General features: G+C 44.5%; 1 protein-coding gene across 6 annotated transcripts in view; it reads right to left on the reverse strand.

The window, feature by feature from the left end:
* The window catches only part of LOC126998048 (uncharacterized), a 71,272-nt gene that overhangs the window by 27,157 nt on the left and 26,615 nt on the right, over positions 1-17,500 (reverse strand). The window lies entirely within an intron of this gene.

Below are 17,500 nucleotides of genomic sequence, written 5' to 3' on the forward strand. Positions count from 1 at the left end.
ACTCTCTCTCTCTCTCTCTCTCTCTCTCTCTCCTCCCTCAACTGGGTCAGAGATTATACGAGTTTTCATCTCAATTATCCGGTGTTTGGCTTCGCCCCGTGTTCGCTTTCTCCCTTCTTTTATTACCCTGTTTTTCTCCCTCTTCCCTCCTTCTACCTGGCCTCGTTTCAGCCGTTTCTCGCTTTAACAGGTTTCGGATAGTTTCGTTGACTCGTCCTCTTTTGCATGCCTCGGTAACTTGTTGGAGCATGTTTTGAGCTGTCTAATAATTAAGTCACGTGGAGCTTTTGTTATTCCTTTTTGTTTTTGTTTTGTTTTCTTTTTTGTTTCTCGGTGTGTTGCTTGATTCAGTTGCGTCATAATCCTTCCTTCAGTGTTTGTTTTCATTAATGCAGCTTCATATTTTATTGCCTTGCTTATTCATCCTCTGTTTCATCCGTCTTTGTTTCGTATTCCTCTTGTTTATCTTGTGTTTCAACCCTTTTGGCATTTTATTTCTTTACGTTTCAACTTTCTCTGTCGTGTTTACTCTTGTGTGCGCGCGTTTCAAGCATCTGTTTACCATTTCTCCTCGTTTCAATCCTCTTAGTTTCGTTTACCCTTGCGTTTCAACTACCTCTGTGCCATTCCTCTACGTTTCAATCCTCTTAGTTTCGTTAAGCATCGCATTTCAACTCTCTCACTCAACCATTCCTCCACCTCTCCGCCATCTCTTCCTAGTATTTCCTGTCTCAAACATTCCAATTCCCAGTCTCTCCTCACTTCTCCCATTTTTCAACATTTTAACTCTCTCTATTTCGGCTAGCATTGCATTTCTCCTCTACCTCCATTTTCTCACCATCTCTCTTTCTAGTGTTTCCTGTTCCAAGCATCCCAGGTACAAATTCCTCCTCGTCTCTACCATTCCTTCGCGTTTTAGCTTTTCCTATTTCGCTGTACATTGCCTTTCATCCATTTCTCAATCATTCCTTCACTTTCTCACCATCTCTCTTTCAAGTCCTTCCTGTTCCAAGCATCCCAGGTACAAATTCCTTCTCTTCTCTACCATTCCTCCGCGTTTTAGCTCTTCCTATTTCGCTGTACATTGCCTTTCATCCATTTCTCAATCATTCCTTCACTTTCTCACCATCTCTCTTTCTAGTCCTTCCTGTTCCAAGCATCCCAGGTACAAATTTCTCTTTGCTTCTACCATTTCTCCGCGTTTCAGCTATCTCTTTTTCGTTTTACAGTGCCTTTCACTTATCTCTTTTCCATTCCTCCACTTTCTCACCATCTCTCTTTTTAGTGTTTCCTGTTCCAAGCATCCCAGGTACAAATTCCTCCTTACCTCTGCTAATTTCTCCGCGTTTTAGCTCTTACTATTTCGCTTTACATTGCCCTTCATCCATCTCTCAACCATTTCTCTACTTTCTCACCATCTCTCTTTCAAGTCCTTCCCGTTCCAAGCATCCCAGGTACCAAAACCCTCCTTGCTTCTACCATTTCTCCACGTTTTAGCTTTCCCTTTTTCGTTTTACATTGCCTTTCAGCCATCTTTCAACAATTCCTCCTCTTCACCACCTCCAGTATTTCCTCCTCCAAGCATCCCAGCTCCCAAATCTCTCCACGTTTTAGCTCTTCCTTATTTCGTTTTACATTGCTTTTCACCCATCTTTCAACCATTCCTCCACTTCTTCATCCCTAGTATTTCCTCCTCCAAGCATCCCACCTCCCAAATCTTTCCCCGTTTCAGTCCACTCTATTTTTTGGGGCATTACGTTTTACCAGCCACTCATCCATTCCTCCACGTCCTCACCAGGGTTGGCAAATTATCGTACACATCGCATTGCATTTTCATAGTTTCTGACCGATAACTATAACAAAAACAAACAAACAAACATCAATAAATAGGAGTTTTAACGCTGACTTTAATTTTCTATCGTTATTTGTGTAGGTACGAGAGTTTGAGGCTTAAAAGTAATAAATAAAATGTGGTGAATACGATAACCTGGCAACGCTGGTTCTCGCTATCTCCCTTTCTAGTATATCCCGTCCCAAGCATTCCAGTTCCGTTCCGCTCCCAATCGCTCCTCGTTTATGACCGTCACGACCTCCTCCGCGTCCCGTTTCAATTATCTCCTGCCTCGTATAGCTCACTGCCCCCCCCCTCCCCCCTGTCCCCCCCTGTTCCACACCTGAGATCCTCCCGCTGAGCCTGATTAACCTGTCCTCAAAGCAACTCGTGCCAAGGGACAGGACACGGCCACCTAAGCCTCCTGACGGCGCGAGGGAGTGGAGGTAAACTTAAGGGAGGAAGGGAGGATGGTGCTGATAGGGTAGGGTTTACAGGGAGACAGGGAGGATGATATATGTAATGTCAAGGTAGTACAGGGAAGGAGGGGATTTTTTTTGGTAGGGTTTACAGGGAGACAGGGAGGATGCTATATGTGATGGCAGAGTAGTACAGGGAAGCAGGGAGGATTTTTTTTTGGCAGGGTATACAGAGGGACAGGAAGGATGATATATGTAATGGCAGAGTAGTACAGGGAAGCAGGGAGGATTTTTTTTTGGCAGGGTATACAGAGGGACAGGAAGGATGATATATGTAATGGCAGAGTAGTACAGGGAAGCAGGGAGGATTTTTTTTTTGGCAGGGTATACAGGGAGACAGGGAGGATGATATATGTGATGGCAGAGTAGTACAGGGAAGCAAGGATGAGTTTTTTTTTTGGGCAGAGTTTACAATGAGACAGGGAGGATGATATATGTGATGGCAAGGTAGTACAGGGAAGGAGGGGATTTTTTTTGGCAGGGTATACAAGGAGACAGGAAGGATGGTATATGTACTGGTAGGGTATACAGGGACAGAGACAAGGTGGCAAGGGAGTGCATGGGGCCAGGAAAGGTTACGCAATATCGTTTTCTAAGGGGACAGAAGGGGAAGGCAGGATGAAGCATGGTGTTAATAAGAACATAAGAACATAAGAACGTAAGGAGTCTGCAAGAGGTCGGTTGTCCTATACAAGGCAACTCCTGTAAGTCTAACCCCACCTTACCTCACCATCCATGACTTTATCCAACCTCTTCTTGTATGTATCTATGACATTGGCACCCACAACATGACTGGCAAGCCTGTTCCACTCGTCCATGATTCTACTAGTAAACCAATTCTTGCCTTTGTCTTTGTTGAATCTAAATTTATCTAACTTGAACCCACTGCTACGTGTCTTACCCGTCTCTTTTACATCCAAAATCCTATTAACATCCCCCTTATTAAAGCCCTTCACCCATTTATTTATTTCTTGACAGGGTTATGTGTTGTAGATGCAGAGTTAAATAGACGATAGGGAAGGTAGGGTGACAGGGTGGACAGACACGTACAAAGGGAGATAGAAGGGCAGACTGAAATATAGTGCTGGCAGGGGGAGGGAGGAAGAGAAGGGAAGGAGAATGGAGAAAACGGAGGAAGAGAAGGGAAGGGAATTAAAAGAAGGGAGGTGAAGGAGAAAGAGGTCCATAGGAAAGGGCGGAAGAAGGGAGGAGGAGAAGGGAAGGAGAATGGAGAAAACGGAGGAAGAGAAGGGAAGGGAATTAAAAGAAGGGAGGTGAAGGAGAAAGAGGTCCATAGGAAAGGGCGGAAGAAGGGAGGAGGAGAAGGGAAGGAGAGTGGAGTAAACGGAGGAAGTGACGTACAAGTGCTGCGGATGGAGGGAGGGAGAGGTAAGCAGTGAGGCAGGGAGGGAGGGAGGGAGGGTGGGAGGGAGGGAGGACAGGTGTACGGGAGGCAAGAGATAGGAGAGACGTGGAGGAAAGTGGGAAAACAAACACCTCCAACTGATCTGGCTAAACGACCCTCCGAGGCGGCGTAGTTTACCTTTCCTCCCCGGAGACGCAGTGCAGAGATCGTGTGGCCGTGAGTTAAGGGCTTGGGTACTGGCAGGGGGGGGGGGGGGGAGGCGGAAGGAGGGAGGAATATAACAGAAGTAGGAATGTTAGGGTACAGGGAAGAGGAGAGAGATGGCGGAAGGAGTAATTGGGGGTGAGGAGGGGAGGAGCAAGAGTGGTGGGGAGAGGAGAGAAGAGATGGAGGAGGAATAACTCGGGTAGGGAGCGGAAGGAAGATGAAGAGGAAAGGAAGGGAACGGGGAAGGAGAGACGAGGAAAGGAGAATGGGAAGTGAAAAGGAAGGGCAAGGAAGAGATTGAGGAAGAGAGGAGAAGGAAAAGGAGAGTCAGGAGAGGAAGGGAAGAAATTAAGATAGGAAGGAAAAGGAAGGGGAGACATCGGAGAGAGGCAGAAGGAAAGGAAGGGAAGGAAGGGGAGAGGTAGGAAAGGAGGAGGAGAAGCTGGGAGAGAAAGGGAAAGGAAGGGGAAGGAAAGGAAGAAAAGGAGAAGCTGGAAAGGAAAGGAAGATTCTGGGAAAGGAAAGGAAGAGGAGGAAAGGGAAGAGAAGGGGAGGGGAGAAGAGGGGAAGAGCGTTTATATATTGTTGTGGTGAGAGGAAGAGGGGAAGAGAAAAAGGACATGGAATGGAGTGTAGGGAAGAGAGAGAGAGAGAGAGAGAGAGAGAGAGAGAGAGAGAGAGAGAGAGAGAGAGAGAGAGAGAGAGAGAGAGAGAGAGAGAGAGAGAGAGAGAGATAGAGAGAGAGAGAGAGAGAGAGAGAGAGAGAGAGAGAGAGAGAGAGAGAGAGAGAGAGAGAGAGAGATAGAGAGAGAGAGAGAGAGAGAGAGAGAGAGAGAGAGAGAGAGAGAGAGAGAGAGAGAGAGAGAGAGAGAGAGAGAGAGAGAGAGAGAGAGAGAGAGAGAGAGAGAGAGAGAGAGAGAGAGAGAGGAGGTGCTTGGAAGGGGGGAGAGGTGCTTAGAGGGGCAACAAATGGCTATGGTGAGTCTGTGAGAGAAGTGTGAAGGGATGGAAGTGGGCTTGGGAGTGACTGGAAAGGGCTGGAAAGGGCTGGAATAGGGCTGAAAGAGACTTGAATGGGCTGGGAAAAGGCTGAAAGAAAGGAGACTGTGCTGGAGAGTATTAAGTGGGAGTTTGAAACAGTTTAAAAAGAGGATTAAAGAAGAAGGGATTGAAGTGGGATTGGGAGGGACTGGAAAGGGTTGGAAAGGGCTGGAATAGGGGTGAAAGAGACTTGAATGGGTTGCGAAAAGGCTGAAATAAAAAAAACTGGTACTGGAGGGAGTATTAAATGAGACTTTGAAACTGTTTGAAAAGAGGATTAACGAAGAGACAGAAGATAATGGAAGGGAAAGTCGAGAGTGTGAAAGCCTGGAAAGGGTTTGAATGGGCTGGGAAAAGGCTGGAAGAAAAAAGAATGTCCTGGGGAGAGTATTAAATGGGAGTTTGAAACAGTTTAAAAAGAGTATCAAAGAAGAGACAGAAGATAATGGAAGTGAAACTCGAGAGTGTGAAAGCCTGGAAAGGGGTTTGAATGGGCTGGGAAAAGGCTGGAAGAAAAAAAAAGTTCTGGGAAGTATTAAATGAGAGTTTGAGACAGTTTGAAAAGAGGATTAAAGGAGAGACAGAAAATAATCCATGGAAGAGAAATTCGAGAGTGTGAAAGCCTGGACAGGGGTTCAAAGAGACTGGGACGATCGGAAAAGGGGAAAAAGGGAAGTAAAAAAAAGATGGAATGAAACAGAGAAGGTAGAAAAAAAAGGCTTGATAGGGCTTTGAAAAGGGCTATAAACGGAGTCTTAAACGGGCCAAAGATCTGTAGAAGGAAGAAATAAGTGGGAATGAAACAGAGATGGGAGGAAGAAAAGGCTTGACAGGACTTTGAAAGGGGCTATTAATGGAGTCTTAAAATGGTCAAAGATTTGTAGAATGGGACTGGAAAGGGAGTTTTAAAGAGAACGTAAAAGGTTAGAGAAGGATGAGGGGGAAAGACTGGCTATAGAAAGCTAAAGAGGAACGAAAAGAATGTTAAAGGGCTGAAAATGTGGAGGGGGAAGGGAGGGAAGAAAGGAAGGGGAGAATGAAGGAGAAGGGAGGCCGAGGAAAAGGGGGAAGGGAGGGAGGGAGGGGGAAAGGGGACAGGAAGAGGAAAGAGGGAGAGGGGGGAGAAGGGAGGGAAGAAGATAAGGGGGAGAGGGAGAGGAGAAAGGAGGGAAGAAGATAAGGAGAGGGAGGGGGGAAGGTTGGGAAGAAAGGAAGGGGAGAATGGGGGATAAGGGAGGAAAGAGGAAAAAGGGGAGAAAGAGGGGAAAGGGAGGAAGAAGGAAACGGGTGACGAAGAGGAATAGGGGATAGGAAAAGAGGGAGAGGGAGGGAGGAGGGAGAGAAGGCAGTGGAAAGGTGATGGACTTGTAAAACGAAGCTGGAATTGGATTTTTGGAGAGAGAAATAGAGAGAAAGAAAGAAAAAGGGGAAAAGAAAGAGAAAGAGAGAAACAGATAGAAAGATAGGATGAGAAAGAAAGAGAGAAAGAAAATGTTAAAGGAGTATGAAGGGGAAAAGACGGGAGGGAGAGAAGATAAAAAGGCAGGGAAAGTCTGGAAAAGGGCTGAAAAGTGGTAATAAGGAAAAAAACAACTTGTGGAATAGAAGTACAAATGGATTTTTAGGAGAATGTGGAGAGTTAAAAAAAGGATGACGGGAAATAAAATAAATAGGAAAGGAGTTAAAAAGGAAAGAAAAGCTTTGAAAATGTTGTCGAAAGAGATACGAATTATCGAAAGGGACTAGAAAGGGATTTTATAAGATAAGGTAAAAGGGAAAGAGTTAAAAAAGGATAGAGGGAAAAAATAAATAAGAAAGGAGTTAAAAAAGGAAGGAAAATCTGGAAAAAGCTCTGAAAATGCCGTCGAAAGAGGTAAAAATTGTGGAAAGGGACTAGAAAGGGATTTTATAAGATAAGGTAAAAGGGAAAGAGTTAAAAAAGGATAGAGTGAAAAAATAAATAGGAAAGGAGTTAAAAAAGGAAGGAAAAATCTGAAAAAGCTCTGAAAATGCCGTCGAAAAAGGTAAAAATTGTGGAAAGGGACTAGAAAGGGATTTTATAAGGTAAGGTAAAAGGGAGGAGGGGAGAAAACGGGCTGGAAGGGAGCTAAAACGGGGCCTCAAGACCAGAAAGGGAGAGTGAGTCTGAGTTTACATTCTATTGGTTCACTGGAGGCAGGGAGGGAGGAAGGGAGGAGGAGGGAAAGAAGGGAGGAGGGAGGGAGGGAAGGGATGAGAGAAGAGAAGGAATCCCTAACACTAATGGAGACAAGTGGAGGGAAGGGGGAGAGGGGAAGGGAGGGAAGAAGGGAAGGGGAGAAGAAGGGAGAAGGGAGACCGAGGAAAAGGGGGAAGGGAGGGAGGGAGGAGGAAAGGGGAGAGGAAAAGAGGGAGAGTGGGGGTGAAGGGAGGGAAGAAGATAAGAGGGAGAGGGAGGGGGAAGGGAGGGAAGAAAGGAAGGGGAGAGTGAGGGATAAGGGAGGAAAGAGGAAAAGGGGAAGAAAGAGGGGAAAGGGAGGAAAAAGGAAACGGGTGACGAAGAGAAATAGGAGAGAGGAAAAGAGGGAGGAGGGGAAGAGAGGAAGAAGGAAAGGGGATGGCAGGAGGAGGGGGGGAGGGTGCTGGCGCCAGGCCGGGAAATGGACAGCCTCTCAACGGGGGACTGTTTATGTTTGTCTGGCGAGGAGGGGGCGGAGGGGCAGGGAGGGAGGGGGGGGACTGACCTGACCCATTGAAGGCCATTTGCAAGGACGCCTCAGCTCCTCCCACGGCGTACAAGGCGGCAGAGGGAAGGGGAAAAACAGGGTAAAGTGTAAGGGGTTGGCAGGGTAGGGTATGGCAAATAGTAGAGTATAAGGTATAGTATCAGGCAGAGTATAAGGTTACAGGGCGGCAGGGGTTATGTCAGGGTTTAGGCAGGGTAAAGTATAAGGACAGGAAGGGTAAGGTATTGGTAGTGGTAGAGTATCAGGCAGGGTATGAGGTGGAGTGTAAGGTAGGATATATGGTTACAGGGCGGCAGGGGTGATGGCAGGGTAAAGTGTAAGGGCAGGCATGGTAGGGTATTGTTAGTAGTAGAGTATAAGGCAGGGTATAAGGTAGAGTGTAAGGTCAGGGCGGCAGGGGTGATGGCAGGGTGGTGGCAGGGTAAAGTATTGGTAGTAGTAGAGCATAAGGCAGGGTATGAGGTAGAGTGTAAGGCAGGATATATGGTTACAGGGGGGCAGGGGTGATGGCAGGGTAAAGTGTAAGGGGCTGGCAGGGTAGGGTACAAGGCAGTAGTAAAATATAAGGCAGGGTATAGGGTTAAATGTACAGGGACAGGGGAATATGAAGGAGAACATTGACAGGGTAAGCAGGGAGGATGGCACGGTGAGGCAGGGTGGCGCTAGGGTATAGATAGACACAAGGAGAGGAGCAGGGTGAAGCAGGGTAATAACAGGGTGAGGAACTTTACAGGCAGAACGGGTTAAACAATGGACGTAGGTTGGCAGGGGAGGGGGAAAAGTATTAAACAAGGTGGTGGCAGAGGAAAAGGAAGAGGGAAATGGGAAGAGAAGGAAGAGGAAAATGGTAGGGGAAGGGAGAGAAGAGGAAAGAAGGCAAGGAGAGGGAGGAAAGGACGAAGAAAGGAGGAGAGGAAGGGGGAAGGGATGGGAGAGGAGGAGGAGAGGGGAAGGGAAGGAAGAGGAAAGGAGTAGAGGGAAATGGTTGAGGGAGGGGAAGGGGAAGGGAGAGAAGAGAAAAGAAGGCAAGGAGAGGGAGGAAAGGACGAAGAAAGGAGGAGAGGAAGGGGGATGGGATGGGAGAGGAGGAGGAGGAGAGGGGAAGGGAAGGAAGAGGAAAGGAATAGAGGGAAATGGTAGAGGGAGGGGAAGGGGAAGGGAGAGAAGAGAAAAGAAGGCAAGGAGAAGGAGGAAAGGAAGAAGCAAGGAGGAGAGGAAGGGGGATGGGAAGGAAGAGGAGGAGGAGCGGGGAAGGGAAGGAAGAGGAAAGGAATAGAGGGAAATGGTTGAGGGAGGGGAAAGGGAAGGGAGATAAGAGGAAAAAAGGCAAGGAGAGGGAGGAAAGGAAGAAGAAAGGAGGAGATTAAGGGGAAAGGGATGGAAAAAGAGGAGGAGAGGGGAAGAGAAGGAAGAGAAAAGGAGGAAAGGAAGACAGGGTTACGACAGGGAGGGACAGAGCAGAGTTACTATACAGGAGACAGCGGTAAATATTGCAACAGAAGAAAGGGTGAAAGAAGTGGAGAAGACAAGAATGAGGAAAGTTTAAGAAAGAAATGCTGTTTAAAAAGATAAGGTGACCAGCAACGAGAATCAGAGGAGTAAAGAGTGAGGAGAAAGACATTGCAGAAGATGGAAGACAGAGGAAGAAAAGGGGAGACAAAGGAAGAGAGGAGTAACCAAAAAGGAAAGAGTTAAAGACGAGAAAGAGAGGACCAAGAGACCTAACCTAATCTAACCAGTAACCTAACCTAACCTAACCTAACCTAACCTAACCAGTAACCTAACCTAACCTAACCTAACCTAACCTAACCAGTAACCTAACCTAACCTAACCAGTAACCTAACCTAACCTAACCAGTAACCTAACCTAACCTAACCTAACCTAACCTAACCAGTAACCTAACCTAACCTAACCTAACCTAACCTAACCAGTAACCTAACCTAACCTAACCTAACCAGTAACCTAACCTAACCTAATCTAACCAGTAACCTAACCTAACCTAACCTAACCTAACCAGTAACCTAACCTAACCTAACCTAACCAGTAACCTAACCTAACCTAACCTAATCTAACCCAACCTAACCTAACCAGTAACCTAACCTAACCTAACCTAACCTAACCAGTAACCTAACCTAACCTAACCTAACCAGTAACCTAACCTAACCTAACCTAACCTAACCAGTAACCTAACCTAACCTAACCTAACCTAATCTAACCCAACCTAACCTAACCAGTAACCTAACCAAACCTAACCTAACCAGTAACCTAACCTAACCTACCCAGTAACCTAACCTAACCTAACCAATCCTAATCTAACCCAACCTAACCTAACAGGAAAGAGGTAAGCAAAGACGAAGAATAAGGTAGACACATGTAACTTAGAGTGAATAATAAGATTGGAAGATTAAGGAAGAGAATTCAGAAGTAGGAGACAAGGAAGAAGAGAAGAGTAAAGAAGAATGAATTTACAAGAGAGACGAAGAGCCCTGTCGAGAGGAAAGAAAGAAGAAAAAACGGAAAAAAGAAAAAGTAAACTCAGAGAAAGAGGAAAACAAAACTAAAGAAAATAAAATGGGAAAAAAAACCGAAGTCATATATGCGAGTAAAATAAAATAAAATAAAATAAGGAATGAAGAAGAAAATGAAAAACAAGAGAAGGGATACAGGACTAAACTATATATATACAAAACAAAAACAAAAATACACGTAACAAAAACTGAAACGCAGAATAAAATTTAAAGAGAGGAATGATACAGGCTTAAAAAAAAAGAATGAGTGGAAAAATTAAGTCGCGTCTGATGAGAGAATGATGCAATAAAAAAATCCACGCCTCCTCAGATTAATTCCAAAAGCCTCCTAACAGCGAGGCAAATCCGTTCTGCCGCCCATCTCGCTTTCCAAAGACTTAGACGATAAAAGAAGATTAGCGTAAAGAAGGTGTTACTGGGAAAGGCTCCTCGATGTTTTTCTCCTCCTCCTCCTCTTTTTTTCTCCCTTCTCTTCCTCCTCCTCCTCCTCCTCAGTCCTTCTTATTTCTTCTTTTTTTCCTTTTTTTCTTCTTCTTCATCTCCTTCTTCTTCTTCTTCTTCCTCTTCTTCTTTTTCTTCTTCTTTTTCTTTTACTTCTTCATCTTCTTCTTCTTCTTCTTCCACTTCTTCTTCTTCTTCCTCCCCTTCTCCTCCTCCTCCTCCTTGCCTTTTGCTCGCCTCAGGGTAAAGAAAAAGTGGAAAGAAAGAAAAAAAGAAACAAGAAATCTCAAGAAATCGAGCATCCCTTCAACTGTCATCCTGAAAACTCCTTCTTTTATCTTCCCTTCTTCCTCCTTTCCTTTCTTTCTTTCCTCCTCTATCTCCTTCCTTTCCTTCCTCCTCTCCCTTATTCCTTTCGTTCTCTTCTCCCCTCCTCTCCCTGCTTCGCTTCTTCCCTCCTCTCCTCTCCTTCCCTTTCCTTCCTCCCTCCTCTCTCTCCTTCCCTTTCTTCCTTTCTTTCTTTCCTCCTCTCCCTCCTTCTCTTCCATTTTCTCTTTTCTCTCTCTCTCCTTTCTTTCTTTAGGCCTCCCTCCTTCCCTTCCTTCTCCTCGTGTCACCTCCACACACACACACACACACACACACACACACACACACACACACACAAAGGGGGGACTTTTTTTTTTCTCGGCAACACAAGTTTTCTTCACGGCCCAGGGGAGGCGTCGCCCGCCGGTCTGGCCTGTGGAGAGGGAAGGAAGAAGGGGGAGGGGGGGAAGAGGGAAGGGGAGGGAAAAGGAAAGGAGGAGGAGAGGGGAAGGTGACGGCAGAGAAAAGAGAGGAAGAGAAATGGAGGAAGGGGAGGGAACAAAAGATAAATGGAGAGGGAGAGGGGAAGGGACGGCAGAGGAAAAGGAAGAAGGAAATGGGAAGAGAAGGAAGAGAAAAATGGCAGAGGGAGGGGAAGGGGAAGGGAGGGTATAGGAAAGGAGGCAGGGAGAGGGGAGGGAAGGAAGAAGGGAGGAGAGAAAGGGGGAAGGGATGGAAGAGGAGGATGAGGAGAAGGGAAGGGGAGGAAGAGGAAAGGGGAAAAGGAGGGAGAAGAGAAGCAAGAGGAAAAGAGAAGGAGAGGGGAGGAAAGGAAGAGGAAAATGGAGGAGAGAGAGGAAGAGGAGGAAAGAAGGAAAGGAAGGAAGGAGTAGGAAGGAGGAAAGCAGATAGGGAGAAGAGAAGCAAGAGGAAACGAGAGGGAGAGCGGAGGAAAGGAAGAGGAAAATGGAGGAGAGGGAGGAAGAGGAGGAAAGAAGGAAAGGAAGGAAGGAGTAGGAAGGAGGGAGTTAAGGAGGTTTAGGAGTCAGGAGGGAAGCAGGTAAGAGAGAGAGAGAGAGAAGAAAGATAACATTGAAGAAGGAAGGAGGAAAAGAGTAAAGGAGGAACGAGAGAAGGATGAATTATGGAGGAACCACGTAGGAGAGAGGCAGGAGGAAGGATGGAGGCAGGGAAGAGGAAGGAGGAAACAGGGAAGGAGGCAACGAGGAGGAAGAAGGAACACACAGAGAGGAAGGAGAAAAAACACATTAATATACCAAGGAGGAGACGGAAAAGGAAGACGCAGAGAGAATGATAAAGACAGGAAATGGGAAATGGAGGTTGAAGAGAGGAAAAAAAAAAGAATATAAAAGAGAGAATTAGAAAAGACATGTATGAAGTGTAAAGAAGGAAGAAAGGAGACAGAGATAAGGCAAGGAAAAGGAATATAGGAATGAAAAGCAGAAGGCAAAAAAAAAAAAAAAAAAAAAAAAAAAGAAGAAGAGAAAACGAAGAGGTATGACAGAAACAGAAATAAAAAAGGGGAAGGAATATAAAGCAGAAAGAAGTAGTAGACAGAAGGAAGAAAAAAGATAGAAATAAAGGAAGGAAGAAGCAGGAAAGAAACAGATGCAAAAAGAAAAACAAAAGAGGGAGAAAGAAGAGAAAATGAAGCAGAAAAAAACAGATAAGAGCAAAAAAATAATTAAAAGGAAAAAGGAAGTAGAAAAAAAGACAAGTATTAGGAGTAGAAAAAAAGGAGAAAATAAAGATAAATAAAATAAATGGGAAGCAGGAAGGAAACAGAAGCAGAGGAAAGGTAATAGAGGCAGAAAGAAGAGTAAACGAGACGCAAAATAATAAAAAAAAGGGAAAGAAAGAGGTGAAGAAGAGGAAGATCGGAGAAAGAAATATTGCATGGAGGAGGAAGGAAGGAAGTGGAAGCAGAGGAAAGATAAAAGAGGCAGAAAGAAGAGAAAATGAGGCAGAAAAAAATAACAGGCGCAAAACAATGAAAAAAGGAATAGAAAGAGGTAGAAAGGAGGAAGTAGGGAGAGAGAAATAATGAATGAAGGAGGAAGGAAGGAAGTGGAAGCAGAGGAAAAGGTGAAAGAGGCAGAAAGAAGAGAAAGTGAGGCAGAAAAAGGATAATAAGAGAAAAAAAAGAAAAAGGAATAGAGAGAGGTAAAGAAGTGGAAGAAACGAGAGAAATAATGAATGAAGGAGGAAGGAAATGGAGGCAGAGAAAAGGCAAAAAGAATAGAAAATGAGTCAGAAGAGAAAAAAGGAGAGAAAGAAAATAAAAAAAGAAACAGGAAGCAGGAAGAGGTGAAGGAGGAGCAGGAAGGAACCGGCCACTCAAGACTCGCCTCACCTGACCGGACAAAAGGTGATAATTGGCTTTACTTTCACTTTCCTTCACCTTCCTTCATCTTCCCTCAATCTCCTTCGCCTTCTTTCACTCTCCTTCCCCTCACTTCTTTCTCTTTCGCCTTCCTTCACTCTCCTTCACCTTCCTTCACTTTCATTCACTCTCCTTCGCCTTACTTCTTTCAATCTCCTTCGCCTCCCTTCTTTCTCTTTCACCTTCTTTAACTCTTCCGCTTTTCTTAATCTTTTTTTTACATTCTCCTTCACTTTCCTTCAATCTGCTTCACCTTCCTTCACTTTCACTTTCATTCACCTTCCTTCACTTTCCTTAACTCTCAGTCACCTTCACTTTCATTCACCTTCCTTCACCTTCTTTAACTCTCAATCACCTTCACTTTCCTTTTCTCAATCACTTTCATTCACTTTCCTTCACTTTCATTCACCTTCTTTCAGTCTTTCTCGCCTTCCTTCACTTTTCTTCACTTTCCTTCACTTCCTTTTACCTTCCCTCACTTTTCTTCACTTTCCTTCACCTTCCCTCAATTCTCTTCACTTTCCTACACCCTCCTTCATTTTTCTTCTCTCTCCTTCAGTCTCCTTCGCTTTCCTTCACCCCTTCACTTTCCTTCACCTTCCCTCTCCTTCAATCTCCTTCGCCTCGACCCGCGCGCTCAGGTGCTCAGGTTCATGAAGGTAACAAGATACACAATAAAAAAAGGAGAGAGAGAGAGAGAGAGAGAGAGAGAGAGAGAGAGAGAGAGAGAGAGAGAGAGAGAGAGAGAGAGAGAGAGAGAGAGAGAGAGAGAGAGAGAGAGAGAGAGAGAGAGAGAGAGAGAGAGAGAGAGAAGTAAACGCCCACGTGTGTTCGTCTGTATGTGTTGCTAGGTGTTTATGTATGTATGTATGTATGTATGTTTGTAAGTACCTATCTATGTATTAAAAGCCTTTCTATATGTTTGCGTTCTTTGTTATTAAGATGTATATATGTATGAATCTTCTGGCTACATATGCATATCTGTTAATTACGACCTGTGAGCACAATGAATTAAAACAGGTAAAACAGGTGAATAAATGAAAGACTAACCCAATCAACCAATCAGTTTACCAATCAATCACAGTTTTAATCAGTTAGTCAATCAAAGAGTCAGTCCATCAGTCGGCCAGTTAACCAATCAATGAACTAGTCAGTCAACCAAATAATCATTCCAGTAATCACTCAACCAAACAATCCATTAGTCAGTCAACCGTAGAAACAACCAGTCAATCAATGTGTTGCTTGAATGACCTTTTTGTAAGTGACCTGCCCCGGGTGACCTTCCTGTGTGCTGTGTTGTGTTGCCTCGGGTCAGTGTTCCGTAGTGTTGCGAAATTCCATAACGTGTGTTGCAAGTGTTTCCATCGTTGTTATTGTGTCTGTGTTGCCTTTCTCGTCAGCGCCAGGGGGATGGGGGGAGAGAGAGAGAGAGAGAGAGAGAGAGAGAGAGAGAGAGAGAGAGAGAGAGAGAGAGAGAGAGAGAGAGAGAGAGAGAGAGAGAGAGAGAGAGAGAGAGAGAGAGAGAGAGAGAGAGAGAGAGAGAGAGAGAGAGAGAGAGAGAGAGACAGACAGACAGACAGACAGATAGACAGACAGACAGACACACACACACACAGACATATAGACAGACAGACAGACAAAGAGTCATTCCTAGTCAAGCTGCCTCACACACACACATCAAAGTCCTGCAATTTCAAACACATTCCTGCAATTCCAAACACATTCCCATGTTAACAAGCAGGAATGAGCGGCAAAGTAAAGCGACAAAAGGACATAAAAGAAGAAAAAACAGCATAACCCAACATAAAGAGAAGACATGGAAAGAAAGAGGAAGAGAAAGAAAGAGGAGGAGAAAGAAAACACCGCCAAAAGAAAAGACAGAGATAAAAGAGAAGAAGTTAAAGACAGAGAAAGAAAGAGGAAGAGAAAGAAAGAGGAGGAGAAAGAAAACACTGCCAAAAGAAAAGACAGAGATAAAAGAGAAGAAATTAAAGACAGAGAAAGAAAGAGGAAGAGAAAGAAAGAGGAGGAGAAAGAAAACACTGCCAAAAGAAAAGACAGAGATAAAAGAGAAGAAATTAAAGACAGAGAAAGAAAGAGGAAGAGAAAGAAAGAGGAGGAGAAAGAAAACACTGCCAAAAGAAAAGACAGAGATAAAAGAGAAGAAATTAAAGACAGAGAAAGAAACAGGAAGAGAAAGAAGAGGAGGAGAAAGAAAACACTGCCAAAAGAAAAGACAGAGATAAAAGAGAAGAAATTAAAGACAGAGAAAGAAAGAGGAAGAGAAAGAAAGAGGAGGAGAAAGAAAACACTGCCAAAAGAAAAGACAGAGATAAAAGAGAAGAAATTAAAGACAGAGAAAGAAAGAGGAAGAGAAAGAAAGAGGAGGAGAAAGAACACCTGCTAAAAAAGAAGACAGAAACAAAGAGAAGAAAAAGACAGAGAAAGAAAAAGATAAAGAAAACCTGCCGAAAGAGAGGACAAAGAAAGAGATGAAAGAGAAAGAGAAAACAGAAAAGAAAGAGGAAGAAAAAGAAAACCCCGACAGAATAAAAAAAAAACAGAGAAAGAGAGAAAACCAGAGAATGAAAACCGAGATAGAAAGTGGAAGAGAAAGAAAACCCTTTGATGAAACTGGACCTAATGAGCCAATTCGGGAAACACAGCAGAAAAGAAGAAAGAAGTGAGAAGAAGCAAAAGAAATAGAAGAAGAAAACGAAACACACATAGATTAAACAAAAACGCATCGCTAACGAGACCAGAAGGGAATCCAACACTACATTTAAGGTAACGAGGACGATAAAAAACGTTAAAAAAACGTTAAAAAAAAACGTTATTCCCAGCCATCGTTAGTGTTGTTATCTTTTGTGTTACGAGTGAGTTTATTAAGGAAAAGATCTGCATACAAGGCCCTCTGGTTGATGAGAGAGAGAGAGAGAGAGAGAGAGAGAGAGAGAGAGAGAGAGAGAGAGAGAGAGAGAGAGAGAGAGAGAGAGAGAGAGAGAGAGAGAGAGAGAGAGAGAGAGAGAGAGAGAGCATGGTTACCTGTGTTAACCTGTTCTTGATGCTCTCTCTCTCTCTCTCTCTCTCTCTCGTTTGTCCCCTTTCCTCCTTTCCTATGTCTTTTCCCCATCCCTTTCCCTTCCCCTTACCCCTTCATCTCCTCTCCATATTACTTTCCTGCTCTCTCTCTTTTTCTCTTCTCTCTTTCTCCTTTATTTTTTTCTCTTCGTCCTCCCTTTCTCCTTCCATTTTCCTTCATTCCTCCACAACATCTCTTTATCCTTTAATATTTCATCCCTATTATTCCCTCCTTTCCCCTTTTACGCATCTTTCTTTCCCCTCTTTTTCTCCTCCTCCTCCGGTACGCCCTTCTTCACTCTTTCCCCTCTTTTCCTCCTCCTTTACCAGTTAACTTTTCTTCACCTTTTCCTCTTCCTTCCCTTCTCCACTGGTCAACCCTTCTTCATCCTTTCCCTTCCTTTAATTCTCTAGTCCAGCCTTCTTCACCCTTTCCCCCTCCGCATCCTTTTTCTTGTATCTCCTCCTCTCGCTCACCATCCCGCCTGCAGCATCCGATCGTGTTTTTTATCTCCCGTTATGATGCAGGCAATAAAATGTTCGCAGACAGGAGATCAATATAATTTCGTGGAAGTGGATGCTGGAGGCGGGGGACGGCGGAAGAGGAAGAGGTGGTGGGAAGGGCAAGGGTGGGAGAGAAATACAAGGCGAGGGGGAGGCAAAGACAGGTTGATAGATAGATAGATAGATATTCATGGATACAAAGAGATGCGCCATGTCATATGTGTCTCGATATTGCGTGTTTGTTTATTTGTATGTGTTTGTGTTTGTGTTTGTGTGTGTGTGTGTGTGTGTGTGTGTGTGTGTGTGTGTGTGTGTGTGTGTGCGCTGGTAATGAAGAGGAAAATATTTAATTATGCACAAAATGAGAGAGAGAGAGAGAGAGAGAGAGAGAGAGAGAGAGAGAGAGAGAGAGAGAGAGAGAGAGAGAGAGAGAGAGAGAGAGAGAGAGAGAGAGAGAGAGAGAGAGAGAGAGAGAGAGAGAGAGAGAGAGAGAGAGAGAGAGAGAGAGAGAGAGAGAGAGAGAGAGAGAGAGAGAGAGAGAGAGAGAGAGAGAGAGAGAGAGAGAGAGAGAGAGAACTGTAAA

This window comes from Eriocheir sinensis, chromosome 13 (genome assembly GCF_024679095.1).
Source record: "Eriocheir sinensis breed Jianghai 21 chromosome 13, ASM2467909v1, whole genome shotgun sequence".
Classification (NCBI taxonomy): Eukaryota; Metazoa; Arthropoda; class Malacostraca; order Decapoda; family Varunidae; genus Eriocheir; species Eriocheir sinensis.